This window comes from Eutrema salsugineum, unplaced genomic scaffold (assembly GCF_000478725.1).
Source record: "Eutrema salsugineum unplaced genomic scaffold, Eutsalg1_0 scaffold_15, whole genome shotgun sequence".
NCBI lineage: Eukaryota > Viridiplantae > Streptophyta > Magnoliopsida > Brassicales > Brassicaceae > Eutrema > Eutrema salsugineum.
In genome coordinates this window covers 3,443,681-3,451,036 of record NW_006256867.1, presented here as the reverse complement: position 1 = coordinate 3,451,036, position 7,356 = coordinate 3,443,681, and the positions used below count along the sequence as shown (strand labels likewise).

The 7,356-nt window shown below is 45.7% G+C and overlaps 1 non-coding gene across 1 annotated transcript; it reads right to left on the bottom strand.

Moving 5' to 3' along the window:
* Positions 1-521: 521 nt before the first annotated feature.
* Positions 522-628, bottom strand: LOC112088272. Its single transcript, XR_002900438.1, has one exon. It is a non-coding gene; the product is annotated as a small nucleolar RNA R71 (small nucleolar RNA).
* Positions 629-7,356: the final 6,728 nt, after the last annotated feature.

The following is a 7,356-nucleotide window of genomic DNA, read 5'->3' as shown; positions in this document are numbered from 1 at the left end:
CGCAGGCAGGAAGAAATGAACAACAAGCCTATGTTAACCAACAGCAGGCCCAAAGGAACGAACGGCTTTCTCAGCAAAACAACCAACAAGCTAGAAATGAGCAACAAGCCCATCATGTTCATCCGCCACCGCCACAAGCTCAGAGACAACCTCCTCCGGTCTTCGTTGGAGAAAATGACCGAGCTAATGCGCACCAATATAGAGCCGGGATTCAAGCACCACCGGTTCAGAATAACAACTTTGAAGTTAAAGCTTCCCTGCTCAATATGGTGCAGAACTCCAAGTTTCACGGTCTAGCCGGAGAAGACCCTCTTGAGCATCTAGATCAGTTTGATCGGGTTTGTGACTTAACCAAGATCAATGGCGTCTCAGAAGATAGCTTCAAGCTACGCTTGTTCCCTTTCAGCCTCGGTGATAAAGCTCACCAGTGGGAAAAGAACCTCCCGAGGGGTTCTATACAAACATGGGAGCAGTGTAAACTGGCGTTCTTATCAAAGTTCTTTTCCACATCACGCACGGCTAAGCTCAGGAATCAGATCTCCAGTTTCACGCAGCACAACAACGAGAGCTTTAGAGAAGCTTGGGAACGGTTTCAGAGCTTTACCAACCAATGCCCACACCACGGCTTCTCAGAGGCATCCTTCTTGAGTACTCTATACCGAGGTGCACTCCCCAAGATCAGAAACCAACTTGATACAGCTTCAAATGGAAATTTTCTTGGAAAAGAGATCAATGCGGCAATGGAACTAGAGGAAAACCTCGCCATGTCTAATGACACGTATGGAGAGGATTTTGATAGGGCAAACCGTTCAGAGGGATCTAGTGATGAACAGCGCATGAAGAAGGATATAAGAGAGCTTCAGAGCAAGCTTGACAAGGTTTTAATGGCGACTCAAAAGCCAATACACTTTGTAGGCGAGTTTGATGAGCAAGGGCCAAGTTTTGACAATGTTAATGAAGATGGTCTAACTCAAGAGGAGCTGAACTACATAGGGAATCAGCAGAGGTATCAGCGGTTTAACAACTACAACAGTAACCCAAACCTCTCATACCGAAACCCAAATGTAGCTAACCCTCAAGACCAAGTGTACCCTGCTCAACAACAACAACAAAGCTATGCTCAAAAAGCCTCTTTTCAGAATACCTTCCAGCCCAAGCAACAGTTCAGTGGGCAACAGCACGGTTACACTCAGCAGAATCAAGCGGCTCAGGGTAACAACTTCACCAGCCAACCGCAGCAACACAAGTTTCCACCAGGGTTCAATCCGCAGCCGATGGGTAATCCGCAACAGATTCAGGGAACGGGTCAGAATCAGATGGGAACCAATGTCTGTGGGATTTTACAGCAACTGTTACAGGGTCAGCAGAGAGTTGAGAGCCAACACGCAACAATGCAGCAAGATATCAGAGAGCTTAAGCAAAACCAAGCCTCTACATCATCAAGAGGTCCGACTTTACCAGGTAAGCCGGAGCCAAACCCCAAGGAGTATGTGAACGCCATCACATTGAGGAGTGGTAAAGAATTACAAGCTCCAACGCCTAAGACAAAGCTCATTGAGGCCAATGAGCAATTAGAGTGGGAGGCAGCCTCAGATGATGCGCATAAAGAAGTGGTTTTTGAGAAGGAACCAGTTAAAGACAAAGGGAAAGAGGTGGAGAAGACAACTGAGCTTGAAAAGCCCTACGTTCCACCACCACCTTATCAACCCAAGATACCATTCCCAGGGCGTTTCAAAAGAAAATCCTAGACAAAGCCAAGGCGGTCTTTGAGAAACACTTGGAGAAGTTTCTAAAGGACGCGATCCTCAACAAGACAAAGGAGCTCCAGGGTATGGTAATATTGAGCCATGAGTGCAGCGCCATAATACAAAGAAGATCTATACCAAGAAAGCTATCCGATCCGGGCAGCTTTACTTTACCGTGTGCTTTAGGTCACTTGAAGTTCTCAAATTGCTTATGTGATCTAGGATCTTCTGTGAGCTTAATGCCTTACACGGTGGCCAAGAGACTGGGATACAAAAGCTACAAGCCGGCCAAGATCTCTCTTGTATTAGCTGATAGATCGGTTCGATTACCAGTGGGTTTGCTTGAGGATTTACTTTAAGAATCGGTGAGATAGAAATCCCCACGGACTTCATAGTTCTTGAGATGGACGAGGAACCACTAGACCCTATTATCTTGGGCCGACCGTTCTTAGCAACCGCAGGAGCCATAATCGATGTGAGAGGGTGTATGATTGAACTACACATCGGTTCCGAGACTATGAAGTTCAACGTGAAGGAAATGATGAAGAAACCGACCATTGGAGGTCAGGTTTTCTATGTGGAAGTTATGGAGGAGCTAGCTGATGAGCTCCTAGAGGAATTGAACTCAGAAGATCCGTTACAAGTGGTCTTAACACGGGAACAAAGCGAGCACGGGTACTTGAACGATGAAAGCGAGGTGTACAAGCTTCTTTTGGACCAACCGAAGGAACTTGGAGCTGAGACGAGGTTTCTAGAGCTCAAGAAGAGTGGCCTCGACATTCTAGACAGCGAGGGGTCTAAGGGAATAGAGGAGACACCTCGGGATATCATGGCCGTGACAGCTTGTGCCGAGGCCGATGCTAAACCGCACGAGAACAAAGAAAAGACCGAGGAAGCTGTTCCGGGCCAATACAGCTTTGATGCCGATTGGAATGAGGCTGATGCACCCCCTGTTGAGCTCAAGCCTCTACCAACAGGGCTCAGGTATGCGTTCTTGGGTCTAAACTCTACCTTTCCCGTGATCATAAATGATAGCTTTCTTGAACATGAAGAACGTGCATTGCTTAATGAAATAAGAAAGTTCAGGAGAGCCATAGGGTATTCCTTGGCTGATATTAGAGGGATCTCTCCTGATATATGCACCCACAGGATCCACCTAGAGGACCAAACTATGTCCTCTATTGAGCACCAACGTCGCCTTAACCCGAACCTTAAAGAGGTGGTTAAGAAGGAGATACTAAAGCTCCTTGAGGCAGGGATAATATATCCAATCTCTGACTCTTGGTGGGTATCTCCTGTACACGTTGTGCCCAAGAAAGGTGGGATCACGGTGGTGAAAAACGATAAAGATGAACTCATAGCCCAAAGAACTATAACCGGCCATCGCATGTGCATTGACTATAGGAAATTGAATTCTGCATCAAGAAAATATCATTTTCCTTTACCATTCATTGATCAAATGCTTGAACGGCTAGCTAATCATCCTTATTTTTGTTTTCTTGATGGATACTCGGGGTTCTTTCAAATACCCATAGACCCCTGAGATCAAGAGAAAACGACATTCACTTGCCCTTATGGCACTTATGCTTATAGGAGAATGCCTTTCGGTTTGTGTAATGCACCGGCCACTTTTCAAAGATGTATGATGCACATTTTCTCTGATCTAATTGAAGAGAAAGTTGAGGTGTTTATGGATGATTTCTCCGTATACGGCTCCTCTTTCTCCGAATCTCTTGCAAATCTATCTCAGGTTCTTAAGCGGTGTGAGGAGCATAGGCTTGTCTTGAACTGGGAGAAGTGCCATTTCATGGTCCAAGAAGGCATTGTCTTGGGACACAAGGTATCAGAGAAAGGCATTGAGGTGGACAAGGCTAAGATCGAGGTGATGGTGAACCTACAAGCTCCGAACTCGGTAAAAGGAATAAGAAGCTTCCTTGGCCACGCGGGGTTCTATAGGTGGTTTATTAAAGATTTCTCCAAGATAGCTAGACCCTTAACTAGGCTACTGTGCAAAGAAGTGGAGTTTGTCTTCGATGAAGAGTGTGAGGAAGCATTTAAGAGAATCAATGAAGCTTTGATCAGTGCACCGATTGTACAAGCCCCTGATTGGTCCCTACCATTCGAAGTGATGACTGATGCATCTTATTATGCTGTGGGAGCTGTCTTGGGGCAGAAAAAAGATAAGAAGCTTCATGTGATCTATTACGCAAGCCGCACCTTGGACTCGGCTCAAGAAAAGTATGCCACCACCGAGAAGGAAATGCTTGCCATTGTGTTCGCATTTGACAAATTCAGGAGTTATCTAGTGGGATCAAAGTTCACGGTTTACACAGATCACACGGCCTTGAGATATCTGATGGCTAAGAAGGACGCTAAGCCGAGGCTGTTGAGATGGGTCTTATTGCTCCAAGAATTTGACATGGAGATACTTGATAAGAAGGGTATTGAAAACGGAGCCGCAGATCACCTCTCTAGGCTGAGGATTGAAGAACAGGTTCCCATAGATGATGCTTTACCTGAGGAAACCCTCATGCTAGTCAGGTCCTACTTAGAAGTGGAGGAGGCCAACACGATCAAGGAAAGAAGCCTCCCATGGTTCGCAGATCTAGTGAACTACTTGTCTTGCGGTTTAGAGCCACCGGATCTTGATACTTATCAAAGGAAGAAGTTCTTTAGAGATGTTATGAGGTATCATTGGGATGAGCCGTATCTTTACGTGCTTAACAAGGACCATCTCTATAGGCGATGCTTGGCCGAAGAAGAGATCCATCCAGTGCTACAAGAATGCCATGGTTCATCGTATAGTGGTAACCTAGGTGCATTTAAGACGGTTGCCAAGGTTTTACAAAGCGGTTTCTGGTGGCCGACTATGTTCAAGGACGCTCAAGATGTAGTCTCGAGGTGCGAAGCTTGTCAAAGGCACGGTAACATATCCAAGAGGAATGAAATGCCTCAAAACCCGATCTTTGAAGTAGAGGTCTTCGACTGTTGGGGCATTGACTTCATGGGTCTCTTTGTAAGTTCGTATGGGAATCAGTATATCCTTGTCGCGGTGGACTATGTGAGTAAATGGGTTGAAGCGGTCGCATCTCCGACCAACGATTCAAAAGTGGTGGTAAAGCTCTTTAAGAGCATCATTTTCCCACGGTTCGGAGTCCCAAGAGTAGTTATCAGTGATGGGGGAAGCCATTTCATCAACAAGACTCTTGAAAGTCTTTTGAAGAAGCACGGAGTGAAGCACAAGGTGGCCACCCTTTATCATCCGCAAACCAGCGGCCAAGTGGAGGTCTATAACCGTCAGATAAAGGCTATTTTGGAGAGAACCGTGAGCTCATCTAGAAAGGATTGGAGCAAGAAACTTGATGATGCTTTATGGGCCTATAGAACCGCATACAAGACCCCCATTGGAACCTGATCGTTTAACTTGCTCTATGGGTATGGGAAAAGCTGCCATTTACCGGTTGAGTTGGAATACAAGGCCTTGTGGGCAGTAAAACTTCTGAACTTTGACATCAGGACCGCACAAGAGAAAATGGTTTTACAGCTTCATGAGCTTGAGGAGATCCGTTTAGACGCTTTTGAGAGCTCTAAATTTTACAAGGAAAGAACCAAGGCGCTCCATGACAAGAAGATACACAAGAGAGAATTCAAAGAAGGGGACCAAGTTCTGTTGTTTAACTCGAGACTTAAGCTGTTCCCTGGGAAGCTAAAGTCTAGGTGGTCCGGTCCGTTCACAATTCTTGAAGTAAGGCCCTATGGAGCCGTCGTTCTAAAAGGAAAAGATGGCCAAGGTTTTGTGGTAAACGGTCAGAGGGTAAAGCATTACTTGGCATCAGAAACAAGAGAGGGAGCTACCTCAGTTCCTCTCTTGAACCGGAGTCAGCCTGAAAAGGTATGAAAAGTCAAACTTAGAGACGTTAAAAAAAGTGCTCTTGGGAGACACCCCAAGCTTATCCTTGTACATATTTCGTTTTTCATCTTCTTTTTCTTTTTATTTGAAGCTTTTTGAAGGGTTTGTTAAGTGTTTCAGGAGTTAGACAGTGAGCCTTGAGAGAAAAGCTTGAAAAGTACACGGCCTGATGATTTAAGTCAGAGAGTATTCATAGCCTCGGTATCGACCCTCGGTATATTCATACCGCGGTCACCTTTTACCGAGTATAAGCTTGAGAACCTCAGCTAAACTCCTCGACTTATTTTCATCATGGCCGTGTATGTAAAGTGAAGTGGTAAAATGACTAAGTGTGGGGGAGGCTCATGGTGTAAACACCTCGGTATAATCATACCGAGGACCGATGTTTATTTAAAATGGTTAAAAACCTCGATCCAAGGCCGCGACCAGTTTACACCAAGGCCAACCCGTTTAAACCCCCAAGCACCAAGTGTTATTCGTCAAACAAGTGACCTCGGCATGATACCCTCGTGGTGGAGCGTGCCGAGGTGCCCGGCCTCAAGAAAGATCAAAAACAAGAACACTTGGAACACTTAGATCGAAAAAGAGGCTTTGCGCAGTCTATGGAAAAGACTTGGAGGCCACGGAGATTTACTCGTTAGCATGAGCTCAAACCACTCGGTTTGGTGCCCTCGTGGTGGAACAAGCCGAGGCCGCTCATGTTAAAACAAGAAAAATCACTCTAGACCGTACGGCCCATGTCATTCACATACCGCGTCCATTTGAAGGCTTTGCGCGGTAATTCGAATTTGAACGCTCGGTCAAATTGTGGCGTGGTCAACGGCTGGAGCTGGAGCATAAGGGGGGATCAGTCCCACAACAGTCCAAATGCCAGCTGGAAAGCGCGCTCCAGCCCATACCAGCCTCCATACCAGCCTCACTCTTTTCTCTGCATTTTGCGAACACAACGCTCTCATTTCTCATTCATTTCACGTGATTCCAAGTGGTCTAGACTCGTTAGGGTGTTGTCTATTCTGCATAAGCATTTCACTGAGCTTGAATCTTGCATTCCCAAAGGTATTTGCATCTTAAAGAACTCATCTTTTCCCTTCATTATTTGCGAGCTTTAATGTTTGTAAAATGTGGAATCAATTCTTTTAGAACGTATCGGCCTTTGGGAACAATTTTAAAAATTCCATCACGATAGACAACACATGAAAAACTGGTCTTTGCTCTGAAAATCACTTGTTCTTGAGTTTTTAAAATTCTTGCGAAAATGCGCTTGAAATCGGCTCTAATGGTGAACTGAGTTACTGTGCTGAACTGTCTAGATATCTTGCCTCTCACCGGTTTTTCTAGCTCGTTGTTAATCTCTTTGATGTTTGAAGAAGCTATAAAACCGGTCTTGTTAGAGAAAAATCTCTGTTTTTGCCATCTTTAGATACATGTGCCTAGCGATACACTTGATTCTAACTGTTTCCTTGAGAATCTCCCTTGCAGATGACCGGCGAACGAACCGTTCCTGCTCATGAGACGAACAAAAGCGAGGTGCATAGGAGGGGTACGAAAGGAAAAGCCGTTGCCTTGGCACATAATGGAGGAACAAGCAAGAAACCCTCAACAAGACACGATGGCGAGCCAGCCGCTAAACGAGCAAGGAACGCCGAGGCCACTCTGTTGCCGGCCCTTGAATCAAGGAGGAATGGGAAGCAGGCAGCTACT